Genomic DNA, 17,782 nt, shown 5'->3' on the forward strand with positions numbered 1-17,782 from the left:
AGCATCTAGGATTAGAATTTTCAAAGAGTGGCAATAGTTTGCTTTATCTAACTGTCCCGTTTGAGATCCTGAAGTCCTCCAGTCGATCACCCTTTCACGTTATATATTCCAGATAATAAAGACCTATTTCTTTGAACTCTCATCATAACCTAACACCTGAAGTCCAGGAATCATCCTTGTAAACCTGCGTTGGACTCTCCCCAGGGCCAAAACATCTTTCATAAGGTGGGTTTCCCTGATCTGCTCACAGTATTCTAAGTGGAGGTCTGCCTAGGGTTTTGTGTAATGGCAGCATAATGTCAGCATCCTTATCCTCCACTCATTTAGCGATGAAGGAGAGCATCCAGCTGGCCTTCTTTAACACGTTTTAAGTCTACTCACGCCATTTTAAAGAGCATTGCACCTGAACCACAAAATCGCATTAAACACTTGCCTTTTTCGGTCATAAATGGATAACTACACACTTACTTATTTTAAAATCCATCTGCTACGGCTTTGCCCGTTCACATAATCTGTCAATATTCTGTTGCAATTTTTTCACAGGCATCACCACTGTCTGCATTGCTGCTCAATTTTGTGTCGTCAACCAATTTGAGTATTTGATTTTTATGCCATTTTCCAAGTTTCGTCTGCTGCAAGTCACGTTCTCCCAATTCGAGCCCTAACCCATATTCCAACTCTTTCTTCCCCACCACTCAATTTCTTATCCATGTAAGGCGCTTTTCCTCAATTCTGAAGCTTTCACCTCAGTCTCTCGTGGGAGAATTTATTGGAAGCCTTTGACAGTCCATATAAATACCTTACATCGATTTACCTCTGTCCACCAAAGTTCTCAACTCTTTCAAAACGTCTATGGGGTTTGCCAGGCATAGCACACTATTCTTGAATGAACGTCAACTCTCTCCAATGACATGAATACTTTCAAGGTGAAGGTTACCGTGAATGCCGACTCCAAAAGAATTGCCCAGCCACAGATGTCAGTTAGTTGTTCTGTAATTCACTGGTTTTGCTCTGTCACTGTTCTTAAAGATCTGAGTGACATGAGAAAACTTTCAATGCTGGACTCTAGGGAACTCTGAAATATAATGGTCGGTGCATCGACAACGTGCTCTCCCACTTCCTTTAACTCGTGTACAAGAGACCATTAGGTCCACGAGTTTTGTCACCCTTCAGTTTCATTAATTTCCCTATTATTGATTATTATTTCACCTAATCGTGTTGAGTTCCTGTGCCTGACCCTCTGTTAATTTCTGCAAGTTTTCCTCAATTCCTGCTGTAGATACTGAAGCGAAATAATCGTTCAGCATATCTGGCATTTCCCCATGGTGACTGATAATATTGCCAATCTGAGCCTTCAGTTCCTTGGTTGCTTCTGACTGGCTCAGACTCAACGTGTCTAAGGATAGTTTTTGTAAGATTTTCTGAACGGAAGTTTCCATCTCTGATCGAGAGGTTCCCACTGGAGGGTACGTAATTTGCTCAGTGCGCAAACAAATCGACTTTTTCATGACAGAGGAGACTTGGATTTGACTTCAGTAAAGTATACTTCCAACAAAAGCTATTGAACATGCTTTTTTTCCCAAAACTTGCTCATTCTAGATTTTATTAAGTTCGTGATTTAATGATGTATCTGTCCAGGCATAAACCCTCAGGATAATAAACAAAATTATGTTTTACTAACGGAGTTCATTATTACATACCTTCACAAAAGAAAATCAAGACTCATGCCGAGAAACACTGCAGTCTAAATAGTTTAGATAAACTTACGAAGAGAGATTTCCAGAATTTTGACAGAGCAACACTGAAGGAATGGCAAGATATTTCCAAATCGGTGTGGTGAGTAGTTTAGAAAGAACGAGCACGTGTTGTTGCTTTCCTTCCACACATCAGTACTGTCATGCGTGAAAGCGACTGCGACATCCAACGATCACGGCCGCAAAATTGGAGAAATTGTATCTGACAGAAAATTGGACAAACTAATGATGAAGCTCCCAACAGCCCGAGGCAACAGAAAACATTGGTAATTAATCATCTCAACTACATGGATCATTGCGGTTAATATCCTTCCTGGGAAAAGACGAGATGAAGAGTAATATTTTGGAAAATTGGGAAATTCTCAAACTCTGTTTATAGGAATCAATATTTTGTGAGTAAAATCGAGTTGAACTGCAAACCGAATTCCACTCACTTCTGAATGCCTTGCCAATTTGAGTGCTTCAATAAACTGATTTTATAACACAAACTAGCTAAAGTATGCAAAGCACAAAAGCAGCTAAGGCGACTTCGTGAATTTCTGCAGTGCATCTTGTAAATGATGCAAAATTCTGCTGCTGTTCAGCATTGATGGTAGATGGAGTGGATGGTTGTAGATGTGGTACAAGTGAATGGCTCAGTATCAAGATTCTTGCACATTATTAGACCTGCAGTCATTCAGGAAATTGAACAGCATTTCACCAAACTTCAGAACTGAGACTTTCAAATAGTATAGCGGCCTTGAGAATCAGGCTGTGAGTTCCTCATCTCAGGATGCCCAGTCTCAAATCTACTCTTGTGGCCATATAATTAATATTGCAAACCTAATCAATGGTGGCTCCCGGGACAGCGATCAGAAGTATAGGGTGATTACTATCATAAGATGTCTGCAGACAATGGTTCGTGTTATGGAATAGGCCAGACTACTCAAAATATTCTTAAGTAGACAGCCCAGTCCATAACTTTGCAATTTCTTTCGGTAATTGTACTGTACAAAATTACGCAGATTAAGTCAGCGGGTTTGATGACCAGGTTTAATACAGACCAAACTTTATTCACAAAATTACACAATGAAACACAAAGAACAGAATGAAGAACCCCTACAGAACTCAGTCTATCCAAACTAGACTTAAGTATGCTGTTCCAAATATACAGAACAGCCCCAATAAGCAAATCGCCTTTAAAACACAGTGCAAGGAAGGGTCAGATGCTTACAGGTTGAAATTAGAAGTGCAGAAGAGAGAGTTTCCACACAGCTCACTGTTAAGTTCCAACCATTTCTGGACTAAACTGCCCGGCTAGAGAGCTGACCTCTCCCCTTTCATTCTACAGGTCACTTCCAAAACATGACCACTTTGGCCTGAAGTTTCATGTGTTTGCATATCAACTAAGGGCCTCTCAAAATCATTTTCGTCTCTGTACCAAACCAGTCTGATCGGAACCCAGCCTGATTTATTTCCCCTCTGAAAAAAAGTCAAGGATAGAGTATCCTTGATCCAAGGAACAGCTTTCAGAAAAAAAAAGGACTAGGTTTGTGGCATTCGATTCTGTCATGCTGGACATGACTGTGACATATTTTTGTGGCAGACTTGCCAGTTTCAGCTAAAGAATGGATATTGCCCAAATATTGCTGCGTTTGGATACGGACTGTATCAGTATCTGAGAAGTCACAAGCAGTATAAAATATGATGTAAACGGACATCAAATTCCCCATGAGCACCTCAGTGGGTAAGCCCACCAAAGTCTTGAGAATCATCTATTCCTGGCCAGCAGACCTTCAGCAAACCAGTACTCCCTTGCAATGACTCGCTACGCCAGCCCAAATAGCTTGAAAAGCCTACAACGGATCTGGTTTCATGCAATTCATCAAACAGCAAACCCTCTATTTATGGACTGTACATGTTGCACCTTCCATCCTGTCCCCGATCCCACCGGACCTGACACCAGCCCTCCTCCTGGGACCTGATGCCATCTCAATTGACAGTCAGTGGCATGCGACTCTCATGACACACTACCCAACCGGCACTCTGGAAATCTAACCAACTGGCACCTTACATGATTGTACCATATGCAGATGCAGCTGTACAGTTCCCAGCACCCACACTTAACACAACACACCCCACTCGCGATGATCTGATCCATCCAGGACCATAGAGTCATGGAGCCAAAGGGTCATACAGCATGGAAACAGCCCTTTTGGCCCAACTCATTCTTGCCAAACAGGTTTTCAGATCTGAACTCGTCCTATCTGGCCCATCTCCCTCTAAAACCTATTTGTTTGTGTCCCTGTCATAATATCGTTGAAATGTTGCAACGATATTCGCCTCTACCATTTCCACTGGCAATTCATTCCCTATAGGTTCCACTCTTTTCGTGAAGAAGTTGCTCCCCAGGTCCGTCTTAAATTTCTCTCCTCTCACTTGAAAGCTATGCCAACGATTATTAGATCCCCCTATCGTTGGAAAAACGCCACGGCCATTTACGACATGTTTTTCAAGCTGTTTTAAAGATGCAAAGGTCGCCTTTTAGCATACGACGCTCCGAAAAAAAACAACCTATTCAGCCTCACTTTATTACACAAGCCCTCCTGTTATAGTACGATACTTGTTAGTCTTTTTTTACACCCTTTCCAGTTAATTGTCGTCCTTCCTATAGCAGGATGACCAGAATTACACAGTATTACAAAAGAACCTATCACTGACCTATCCGCCCCACCCCACCCCCCATTCCTACCTCCATTGTCAGTGGGAATCATGGAGGCTGAGGGATCACCTTATTGAGGCTGATAAAATCATGAGGGTATGGATAGGGTAAATAGGCAAGGTTTTTCCCCTGGTGTATGTGAGTCCAAAATTTGAGGGCATAGATTTAAGATGAGAGGGGAAAAATATAAAAGGGACCCAAGGACGAGTTTTTCACATAGAGTGTGGTGAGTGTGCGGAATGAGCACAGCTTTTAAAAAAGCATTTTGATGGGTGTGTGAACTGGAAGGGGTGAGAGGGATATGGGCCAAATTTGGCAAATGGGACTAGATTTATGCAGGATATGTGGTTGACATGGGTGAGTTGGACCAAGGATCTGTTTCTGTGCAGTATGTCTCTATGATTCTATAACCCACTCGAAAGCCCCCGAACTACTGTTGTTTTGAAGCTGAAAATGAATACTTTCAGCATTGAGAAAAAACTACCCACCTGTTGGCCTCAGGATTTCTCACCCTGAGCAGATATATGCTCAAACTTTGTTGAGGCATACTGACGAGACACGACACCACACCTGGTCAATGAGACGCCGAGATATATCATTCTCGAGCCGCAAAGAGCTGTGCCAGCTTTCGAATGCTTACCATTTCTGTCAGCCACTAATGATCGCATGACATAACACACGCTGACTTTGGAAGCAACATGCTCTACTGTCACCCGGACATTGCGCTGGTTTATCAGGAGAAAGATGGAGAATCGCACCAAGTCGGTTACTTATTCTGAGAGGCGATGGGCTGAACGATCTCATCCTGGTTCTTTAACATTTCTGTGAGTCTACGAAGGCAATCAGGGCGCACGTTTTCACACGAAGAGGGACGGATAAAGTCAAAACGACTGGGGTTCATTAGGGAGATTTCAGGATTATAAAGAAGGCATTTTGTAGGTTGATGGCATCAAAGAATAAGGGCAGCGTTGAGTGAAATGGAGCTGAGATGTCCTTTAGGGAAATCTGAATGAAACGCGGAGAAAGAGGTCAGGCTGCATGACTAATTGGTTAACTCATTCTATTTATATTCCCAATCCCGGTCTGCTGCCATTTCACTGAAGAGATCAGAACTAAAACAATGAATAATAATAGAGAACAATAAACTCAGCAGAAACTGGAATCTCCACCGCAGAGCAGCGAATCAAATCTATCTCTGGCGATTCTGTTTCAAACCTGTCATACTTTTATTTGTGTGGAATTTATGTGAACGTCGTTAATAGTTTTCAAAGAATGTCCGTTTTTTTGGAAAGTGTCAAAATTACACATTTCGGTTTGCTTTTTAACTGCTTAATTCCCAGTGGTCCTGCAAATCTTCCCGACTAGATAAGTCCTGGAGAGCGGTGTTTCTGATCTTATCGCTCACACGTCCTTTTTCAATGTGTGCTGATCTTGCATCAATATCAAAGCAAATATCCAGCGTGTTTCTCAACCTCTGTCCCAGGTGACCGATAGTGCCTTAGTTGTTTTCAAATATTCCTTTAACTCTCCGACAAAGACAACAGGTTACTTGCTCGTTTTCACGTTTTCAAATTGGTTTATTTTTATTTCAGAATCTGCATTTTGCTTCTTGTTCAGGTGCCATGCTTGTCCGCCCAATGTCATTTCTTTGTTGAGACATCTTAGCGATTGACACAATAGAGGGGCTTGCTCGGCGATTTCGAAGGGCAGCTGAGAGTTAAAACACAGTATCGTAGGTATGGAGTTGCATGTCAGCGGATTTCCATCTCTGAACATAATTCGATTATTCTTTTTATTCTAACAAAGATTTCGTGGTCATCAGTATGTTCAAACTTCACCGTGTGATTCAAACGGGGCTCCCCCAGAACACTTAGCTTAGTTTCCGGGATCGACAGGTTAGCAATAATTTCATGAGGTCGTCACCTTTGATGCAGTGAAGTAATTAACTGTCAGCAGCCGTCAACTCTTGTCTCGCTCTGTTGGAATTCTGTTCTCTTCAGCCGCTAGCTGGCAGTTACTGTCTATTCCCTGTCTCTCGTTCTGCAGCGAAACATGGGAGACCAGCTGGTCCTGGTACTGGGAGAATGCTGCGCCAGCCTAGAAAATATTCCAGGCTTTGTCCCCCAGTTCTGCTTTCACCGTCCGGATTTTGCACAGAACATCATCTCATTCAACAACTCGATGACAAATTCTCATTCCTTTAAACTTCGCGGCTGCAGGTTTTGTTGGATTTCATGATGTTAGGTTGAAACCAGAAACTTTTCTGACCACTCAATAACATCAATTTAATTTATCTTCATAACCTTTTAACTCGAGGATTTTTTTCCTTCATAATCTATCTCCACCCCATCCATCCGTTTGACCGACTTTGTATCTGTCCGCAGATTTTGCCCAACCAGTGACCCGTGATCTGAACTCCACTGTTTCCCAATTCCCTCTGAAGTGTTAGAATGCTGCTTTCCGTTGCAAATGCTGCCTATGAAAACGTTCACCTCTGCTGTCTCGTTCCTGGTTGTACATCTGATCCTAGCAGTGTCTTCCTCTGCTCAGGAATGCTAAACACTTCCATCACACCGAGCTGTAAACTTTAATGGCGTGATTCTTTTTTCTATCAAATTGATAACGGAATATGATAAAGTCCACTCTTTGAAACCATTGATTTTTAACCCAGGTTGTCTCGAGCTCCCAAAATTCTCAGCTCTGCCGTGAAACTGAAATTTCAAATTCAGTGGAAAGGTCCTTTGTCATCGTATGTTCAAAAGATGGCCAGATTATTTTTGAATACATGCTTGAAATGCAAAACTCCAGTAAATCGCCCGCTGTGCTTAACATTCTGCCACATTCATTCAAAGATTGGGCATCATAACAAGAGGTTCAGCTGCGCGGCATCGATGTCTTATCGACTCATGGTAACTTCAGCGTAATGCGCCCATTTCAGTGCATCTTATCAGAGCTAGGGAGGAGCATACAGTATGGTGTTGGTGGTGTGGCGGGAGGCGGGGGGAGGGGGTGGAATCTGCCGTGTAGGGACCAACAACACAGTAAAGTTGACGAAGGGGAACCTTGCACAGTCAGATGAGGAGCTAATCCCCAAATTAAGAATTAAAACTGAAAAGTAATAATATCTAGATTCGATTACTTACATTCTGGAAACAGGCCCTTCTGCCCAACAAATTCATACCGACTCTCCGAAGAGCAACCCATCAGACCCATTCCCCTAAATTTACTCCTTCACTTAACACTTCGAGCAATTAACATGGCGAATTCACCTAACGGGCACATCTTTGGACTGTGGGAGGAAACCAGAGCACCCGGAGGAAACTCCCGCAGACACGGGGAGAATGTGCAAACTCCACAAAGACAGTTGCCAGAGGCGGGAGTTGAACCCGGGTCTCTGACACTGTGAGGCAGCATTGCTAACCACTGTGGCCCCATCCCCCCATCCGCCCCTGATCTACAAGCAAATTGTTGCAACGGGCTGTTTTTCATGGTTTTATGCACAGGTCTGGGGAAAGAATATGATTATTATATTGTGTTACGGCTGCTCCTCTCCAGCCTATAGTAGTAACCACTGGTCTTTAAACAAAAACTGACAACTTCGAAACGTTTTCCTCAACAGGTCTCCATTGCTTTTTGTGGTCATGGTCCAATCGTAGTCATCTCTGTTGGTCATTTAGAGTATTTACAACAGAGTCTCACAACCACTTACAGACTCAGTTACTTCAATCCATTAAATTGCTTCACATTTCTTAGAATTATTTGCTTGCTTCTCGTAATTGTTTGTCGCTCATTATCTTTAAATGCACTTTTCTGCATAGAGATAAGTGGTCAGTACGCACATTTCAGTTCCATCTAAACAGGAGCTGCTCCAACAATGTTTTTTTTTCCCTCAAGAATCGTGTTTGGACCATTCTATGCTCTTCAGTGAAACTATTTATTTCAAATTCTTCATTTCATACGCTACATTTCAATTTTATGTTAATATCCATTCAATTGCATCCATTTCCAGTTGTAGACATAGTCACATGGCACCTTCAGCTACACAATTGAATTATAACTCACAGCAAGATACTGCAAAACTCATCAGTTTTTTTAAAAATATATTTTCACGTGTGACTCATGTTTTCTATTTGTTATCGTTTTACAGCTAACGTAATAACCATTGTAATTCTGTCCAGGGGTAAATGTGGTAACTTCTCCAGGTTATCTCTCTACTTGATAACAATGGCATCTGCGGATTTGCTGGTTCTTATCGCTGATGTGACATTTGCACCAATAAATGATTATTACTTCCCGACTACCTTTTTATCCCTCACCCCTGTTCTGTTAACTACATGCTAGCTCGTACAGCCACTGACATTTCAGTCTGGTTAACAGTCGTTTTCACTTTTGATCGTTTTCTTACCATTTCCTGCCAGACGCTGAGGAGAAAATATTGCACGACGAAAACTGCAGCTGTGAATATCGCAACAATCTGTCTGCTACTCTTTTCCAAAAACATTCCCTTCTGCTTTGCATTTGGATCATTCATTACAATCAACAATGTTAATTGGGGTTGCACTTTTAAACTGGAATTTTACATTGAAGTTACGTGGGTCGCATTTAGCTGGATTGACCGCTCTTTAACTCCTCTGCTTCCAACACTCCTGATCATGCTGTCTAACGTTCTGACCGTGCGGCACATTTCAACATATGGTAGTACCCGCAGGAGGTTGAGACAGACTAAGAATGATGTGGATCAAAATGATCCAGAGATAGAGAAGCGAAGGAAAGCTTACTCTTTGCTGTTTCTGGAAATTTCTTAATCTTATGCCTAACATATGTCATATATTTATTCGTATATCAACTGACAAATTATGATTATTTTTCATCAGGTTGGAATGACCCCATGCTAATTGCAGACTTCACCAGCTTTATGATCCTACTTTTGGGCACCTGAATAAACGCGTGCATTTACGCAGTGACCCAAACCAAATTCAGACAGGTGCTGAAGAATTGGATCAAAAATGTACTTCAAATAATATTTAATGGAGCGCAGATAAGGATAGCGTTCGAAAATTATGGAAGTAATCACGTGGCTAAAGAAATGGTACGGGATAAAAGGGCTCCATTTTGTGAGCTATTGGCAAGAGAAAATCGGGATGGGGTTGGGGAGAGTCGATAAAAGTCAAGTAATGTGACTAAAAACAGAGAAACAGTCAGGAATGTTACTGCAAGCATGTCAGGTAATTTCAAATTTACCAAAAAGAGTGTGTTGATTAAACTGGACATCAGAATAAGAGCTAAATAGAGTTTTAACGTAAGGAATAAATATTGTGAGCTGCAGGTACAAATTTAATTTGGTGATTATGATATAATGGCTGCAGGGTAGTCGTGTTTGAACAGAAAATATATCAGGTTATCTGTTTACAGGACGGGCAAGGAAAATAGCAGATGACATGGAGACTCATTTGAAACAATAGGGTGGCCAAAAGAAGACGGCGAGTGGTACTGTTGAAAAGTATTCCGTCTGGAGATCAGTGACCAGGGGTGTTCCGCAGGGATCTGTTCCTGCCCCTCTGCTGTTTGTAGTTTTTTTATATAGATGACTTGGATGAAGAACTGGAAGGGTGGGTTAGTAAGTTTGCGGATGACACAAATGTCGGTGGTGTTGTATGTAATGTCGAGGGTTGTTGCAGGATACATCAACACATTGGCAGGATGCAGAGCTAGGCTGAAAAGTGACAGCTGGAGTTCAACCTGGATTAATGCTCAGTAATTCGTTTTGGAGAGGTCGAATTTGAATGAGTGGTAGCATCTCTGAAGTGCTAACCTACATAACTATAGAAATTATGCAATTTTGTTGTGCAGCCGTAACATTATTGGAGAATTTTCACTTCGACATAGTTTGGGAGAGACAGACAAACATGAGTAAAGACGATGAATTTGTGAAGTGTATCCGGGATAATTTCCATCAGGAATTGGTCATAGAGTCATAGCATGGAGACAGGCTCTTTGGCCAAAAGTAGTGCATGTCGACCAAAATGTCCATCCACGCAGACTCCATTCTTCTGCACTTCATCTGTATCCTTCTAAGCATTTCCTATGCATGTATTTGCCCAATCATTTTTAACTGTTGTTAATATACCCTCCTCAACCACCTCCACTGGCAGCACACCACATATGCGTACCACCCTCATGTGAACATGTTACCCCTCAGATTTACGTTTATTCTTACCCCTCTAACTTTAAGCTGGTGCACTCTCGTCCAATTTTTCCCAATCCTGGGAAAGCGACTGAGTGCATTCACCCTGTCTATGCATTTCATGATCTTACAAACTCCAAGAAAATCCTCCCTCAGTCTCCCATGCTCAAAAGAAAAAAGTCCTAGCTTGTCCAATCTCTCCCGAAACTTCAGACCATTGATCTGTGGCAATAATCTTTAAAATTTCTTCTGCATTCTGTAAGGATATGGAGGTGAACCTCTCTGTTAATATAACCAAACACCCCAAAAAACTCTCCTGGCCTCGTAATCTGTTAAAATATGAGTGACAGAGAATTCCCAAATTCCACTATTTGAAGAAAATAATTCAATTCATTTCTAACGCTAAAACTGAACATTATACATCAACTAATCACAACTCTAAGTCCCCTTTCTCTTAACTGCTTACTATCTGTCTCCAACTCTATGAGAGCATACTGTTGCAATAAGACACTTACCATAATTACATTAACTTAATATCAAAGCCACATAGTCGCTGACTTCCTCTGTGTCTTCATTCTACCTGCGGCTGATTTCCCTGAGTTGTTTTCTTTCCTTTTACTGTATATTCCACATGAAAGGGTGTTTTTGACAGAGAGTGTTTTCTAATTTCTTTGAGAGCAAGCTGTTACATAAGCAACTAGCTCTCCATGAGATTCTCTCTCTACGGCAGTTGCTCGGATCAATTTTCAAAATATCCGTATTTTATACCTTCAAACATCGGATCGTCTGATTGTTTTGATCTTGGCAAAGCAATAGATTCAAACTCGACTGGGTTTTACTATCCTGGGACAGAATTTAAACTGATTGGTGACATTAGAACTGTTGTCAGCAATCAAAACTCAGGTATCCTTTCACAGCCAAACGTTACAATAACTAACACACGTTTCTCCAGTTCTGTGTGTCTATTATAACAAGATTTCGACATATTCACAAGAAATATCCAATAAAGTCTTTTTCTCTGATATACCATATTTATCAAATAATTTACCTGACTCAGTTTTTAAAATCAACTTGGTAGGGTCCACCAAACCCGCCTTTGAAGGGATCTCATACCACTGGTAACAGCACTAATATGTCATCCCCACGGGAAAACATCTGATTTTTAGAGTTTCTATCCGCCACCTGCTTCACGCTATGCTGGGCCCTCTTCGGTTGCTGTTCACCGAACTCACCAAACCATTTAATCTCTCCCTCACCTCCAACATAATCCAAGAGTGACATCTCTGACCAATTTTTTTTAAAAATAATTTGAAAGGCTCTTTCACTTCATGTCCGAATATTAACTCAAAGGAAGCATACTGATTAGATTCATTTGGGGCATCTCTCATGGAAAACAATATGAATGTGATAGCTTTTTCCAATCAATAGTTTAATCCTGATAGTACACCCCTAACATGGTCTTCACTGTGTGGTGCCACCTTTTCAAATTTCCCTGGGATTCAGTACACTTGTTTTAAGCTATGCATGACTTCCTTAAAGAACTTAGCCGTAAAATTAGACCATTCATCTGACTGATTATCTCTGGGTAGCCATACCGGGTAAGGAAGCCATTATTTCCTCCACCACCCTTTTTACATTAATACTCCGTAAGGGGATTGCCTCCAGAAATCTGGTAGATGCATCCATTAAGGTGAACAAATATTGGTTCCCACTTTTAGTTTTAGGGAAGGGGATCTACAGAATCAATCATAGCCCACATGAAAGATTCTTGGAATGCGGGACTTGGCAACAAAGATGCTGGTTTTATTACTGCCTGTGGCTTATCTACCATTTGGCACATATGACATTGTACGGCAAAATTTATCTCCATCCTTGTGCAGCCCAGGCCAATCAAAGTGTTTTTGTACCTTAGCCTGAGTGTTCCTCACACCTAGGTGACCTAATAGTATTTCATATGCTGTGCATAAAACTTCCTGTCTTTATGCTACCGGTAACATAACCTGGTGCACTTCCACACATTTCTCCTGTGCACTGAACTGCTGTGATTTCAATTTTCATCTTAAGGTTCTATCTTTAAGATAATTACCCTCCAGAGCACATTCCGATTCTCTTTGTGAGATATTTATATCATCGATAGTCACAGGTGAGGTGCCAGTACACTGGAAGTTGACTGGTGTGGTGCCACTGTTTCAGAAGGGTGGTAAAGACAAGCCAGGGAACTATAGACCAGTGAGCCTAACACTGGTGGTGGGCAAGTTGTTGGAGGGAATCCTGAGGAACAGGATGGACATTTGGAAAGGCAAGCACCGATTAGGGATAGTCAACATGGTTTTGTGCATGAAATCATGTCTCACAAAGTTGATTGAGTTCTCACGGAATAAAGGGAGAACTAGCCATTTAGATACAGAACTAGCTTGAAGGTAGAAGGCAGAGGGTGGTGGTCGAGGGTTGTTTTGCAGACTAGAGGCCCTTGATCAGTGGAGTGCCACAAGGATCGGTGCTGGGTCCACTTCTTTTTGTCATTTATGTAAATGATTTGGATGTGAGCATAAGAGGTACAGTTAGTAAGTTTGCAGATGACACCAAAACTGGAGATGTAGTGGACAGCGAAGAGGGTTACGTCAGAGTACAATGGGATCTTGATCGAGTGGGCCAAAGGACTGAGGAGTGGCAGATGAAGTTTAATTTAGATAAATGAGGTTGGGGCTGTTTTCCCTGGAGCGTCAGAGGCTGAGGGGTGACCTTATAGAGAATTACGAAATTAGGAAGGGCATGAATAGGATAAATAGACAAAGTCCTTTCCCTGGGAAGGGGGAATCCAGAAGTAGAGGGCATAGGTTTACGGCGAAAGGGGAAAGATATAAAAGAGACTGAAGGGGCAGCTTTTTCACGTAGAAGGTGGTACGTGCATGGAATGAGCTGCCAGAGGAAGTGGTGGAGGCTAACACAATTAGAACATTTAAAAAACATTTGGATGGGTATCTGAATAGGAGGGATTTGGAGGGATATGGGCTGGGTGTTTGCGTATGGGACTAGATTGGATTGGGATATCTGGTCACTATGGATGGTTTAGACGAAGGGTCTGATTCCGTGCTGTATATCTCTATGATTATGACTCTAAATCTATCTTTTATTGTCTCGTCTTTCGGTTGAAAGTACATTAGCCTTTCAGGACAAAATGTCCCTGTCTAAACCTCTACCTGTTCAGGGCTTTCCTGCACCATTACATCAAACAGGGTGTCAACTACCTGAACGTCGACTCATTTGTCTTTTCCTTTAGTTTTTCCTTCTTGCTGTTACTTATAACAGTGGAATTTTGTTACTACACAGTCTGGAAAAATTCCGGGGGTATTTGCCTTTAAACTTCTCAATTCGCTGCTTTTCCTTTGGTTTCTCCACGACAAGGGTTGTCCGTCCCACATTGGATCCTGCTACATCGTTCCCAAGAACAAACTGTATTCCTGGAATTGACACTCTGTCAATCACTCCTAATGTTACTTCCCTAGTCTTGATTTCGCTCTCCAAACTGATCTTACACAGGGGAATGCTACATTTCTGTACATCTATTGCACAAATTACCACTCTGTCGGGCAACACGTTCGAAAGAGTGCAAATACCTTCATCTCTTCCTATTAGAGACTGATTCACTCCGGTACCTGTCAAAATTGTAATTTTCTTCTCTTCTCCTCTTCTTCCTGAGAAAACTTTACCCACAGAGATGAAGTCTTTATAGAGATCGGAAATGAACTCAATACCTAGCCCCTGTCTGGGCTGTGCACTCTCCCCAAGCTCCTCGACTTTGCGTGGGATTTTCTTTCCGATTTTGACTAATCCCACTGGTTTAGCCTCTATAACAACATCTTTTCCCACATTACTTTTCTTCAACGACCAGCATTGTGATCTATGTTCCAAACTTCTAGCAGTGAAAACAGCTTTCCCACTGCCCTTCTTAATCAGCACTGCAATTTTATGTGTCCCACTCCAGTACAGTGAAAACACCTGAGGCCTTTCACTTCCTTTTCGCGCTCTCGGTTTCCGTTTTTACCCTGCGGTAAGCTGTCTCAAATAACTACTCATTTATTTGCAGTGCAGGATCGACCCTTCTCCCAACTTCTCATTCTCACAGGATAAAAGGCCTGTCGGAAACTAAATTTTACCTTATGCACCAATGCATATTCATGTGCTATCTCTGCGACTCTTCACACTTTTGGAACTTTCTGTTCACCCACCTAAGTTCGGATCATCTCTGGAAGTCAGTTTTTAAACTGTTCCTGCAGAATTATCTGTTTCTGCACCTCATATGTTGGTCTACTCTTAAGGCCCACACACATCTTTAAGAATTGCTATCCTTAATTTTTTCGAACTGAACATAAATCTGGCCTGGCTCCTTCCTTATATTTCTGAAACGCTGTCAATGTGCTTCTGGTAAAAAATTCATTTCACTCAAAATAGCCTGTTTGACATCTTCATAATCTGTTAACACTGCAAATACCTCACAAGCACCGCCGACCGGCTTAGTCTGAACTCGCATTATCCACAAGTTCTCTGGCCACTCCATCTGTCTCGCCATTTTTTTAAAAAATGACGTAAAGAATGCTTCGACGTCTTTCTCATCAAAGTGTGGCAATGTTTTAATCTATTTGTAAACAACAGTACCTTCTCTCTTCATTTCCATCCCGATAACTTGTCTTTCATGACTCCTGAAGTTCAAAATCTCTCTCTCCTTTTTCTCTTTCTTCTCTCTCTCTGTCTTTTTTCTTTGCTCAGCTGAGAACCTTCTCTCTCGTTCTTTTTGCCTCTAACATGTCTTTTCTATCCTTTTCTTTACTTTCTAACTCAATTTGCATCAATTGCAACTTACGTTTTTCTAACTCTACTGCATTTGTCTGTTTCTCTAATCCACTTCATTGCTTGACCGACTCCATTTCAATTTCAGCTTTTCGTTTGACCATAGTTAAACACAATTCTAACCCATTTGCTAATTCTATAAGTGTGTCCTTCCTCTGACTTTCCAAATTTCCTTGGCAAATCTCAGAAGCATCTTCAAACCCCCAAAACTCGTTAACGATGTTAAGAGCCATTTCCCTCACTTTTGATTGAACCAACCACAAATAAATTAAACAAACTTTCTCACCTAAGTTTTATTTAAAGATCGTGCATACTAATAGGCAAGTATTTAAGTCTGCTGGAATCTTTTGTACCCCAAATCGGTTCAAATCTGTCCAAATCCCTAATTGGAGCTGTGTAACCAAGTCCAAATCTTGGAACCAAGGGCCCAAATTATTATGACAGGGAAGTAGATCTTTCGGTTAATTAAGGCAAACACCAAGAAAAACTCGCCCTGCCTTGTTTCTTAATCGAGTAATATATGGGTGACAGAGAATTCCCAAATTTCAGTATTTCAAGAACATAATATCAATTTGTTTTAACTCTACGAGTGAACACTAAACAATGACTATTCACTATAAACACTCATTTCTCTTAGCTGTTTACTATTTGCCTCCAACTCTGTAACAATATGGTGTTCCAATGAGACACTTACTACAATGACATCATCTCAGTTTCAAAACCACATAGTCATTTCTTCTTCAATGTCTTCACTCTTCCTACTGCTGATTTACTTGGATTGGATTCTTTCGTTTTACTGCAAGTTTCACATAAAAAGGTAACTGTGATAGAGATTGTTTTCAAATTTCTTTGAGAGCAGGATGTCAGACGGGAAATTAGCTCTCCACGAGTTTCTCTCTCTGTGGCAGTTGCTCTCTGACCAATTTTCAAAATGTCTGCATTTTTATTCCCGCCAACATAGCATCATCTCTTTGGTTCAACGTTGACAAAACAATAAATTCAACCTCGATTGAAGTTTAGCATTGTAGGGCATGATTTAAACTGATTGGTTAAATTCAATTCAAAGCAGAAACCAAAACTTAGGTATCCATTTCACAGCAAAATGTTACATTTTTTTCAATTTTCCTGTACTCACTAGGCTGACATCTCGTCATATACATAAACTCTTCTAAGCTCTTGGTTCCGAACAGCATTTTCTCTCTCTTAAAGATACAATGCACGCATTAAACTTCGTATGACCTTTTCTCCAGTGTAATAACATCCTTCTGATAACAAGTTGACCAAAACTGAACACAATGCTCCAAGTGAGGCCTCACTAACGTCTGTACAACTGCAGAAATACTTCACAACTTCCATATTCAATACCCTGCCTGATGAAGGCTAGTGTGCCAAAGTCTCCTTCAACGCTCTGTCCATCTGTGACTCCACTTTCAGAGAACTGTGCACCTGATCTCCAAGGTCTCTCTGTTCCACTACACTGCTTAAGGCCCTACCATCCACCATGAAAGTCCTACCTTGATTTGTTTCCCAAAATGCAAGATCTGACACTTATCACTATTAAAGCCCATTTGGTATTTCTCAGTTTACTTCTCCAGGTGATCCAGAACCTGCTGCAGTTTCTGATCACTTTCCACTCGGTCCACAATACCGCCTATTTTAATGCCAAACTTACCAATCATGTCTTGTACATTCTCATCCAAATCATTGATTTGGATAACAAACAGCAATGGACTGAGCACCATCCTGAAGCACACCAATGGTCACAAGATGCAGTTCGACAAGCATCTTTACACTATTAACTTCTGTTGCCTACCATCAAGCCAACTATGCATCCAATTTGCCAAGTCGCCATAGATTCCATGCGATTTAACATAGAACATAGAACGTCGAACATTACAGCGCAGTACAGGCCCTTCAGCCCTCGATGTTGCGCCACCCTCTCATACTAATCTGAAGCCCATCCCACCTACACTATTCCATGTATGCCTGTCCAACGACGACTTAAATGCACTTAAACTCGGCGAATCTACTACCGTTGCAGACAAAGCATTCCATACCCTTACTACTCTCTGAGTAAAGAAACTACCACTGACATCTGTCTTATACCTATCTCCCCTCACTTTAAAGTTGTGTCCTCTCGTGTTTGCCATTCCCATACTTGGAAAAAGGCTCTCCCTGCCACCTTATATAACCCTCTGATTATCTGTATGTCTCTATTAAGTCAATGCTCAACCTTCTTCTCCCTAACGAGAACAGCCTCAAGGCCCTCAGCCTTTCCTCATAAGATATTCCATC

Source organism: Chiloscyllium punctatum, chromosome 30 (genome assembly GCF_047496795.1).
Source record: "Chiloscyllium punctatum isolate Juve2018m chromosome 30, sChiPun1.3, whole genome shotgun sequence".
In the NCBI taxonomy this organism is placed as follows: domain Eukaryota; kingdom Metazoa; phylum Chordata; class Chondrichthyes; order Orectolobiformes; family Hemiscylliidae; genus Chiloscyllium; species Chiloscyllium punctatum.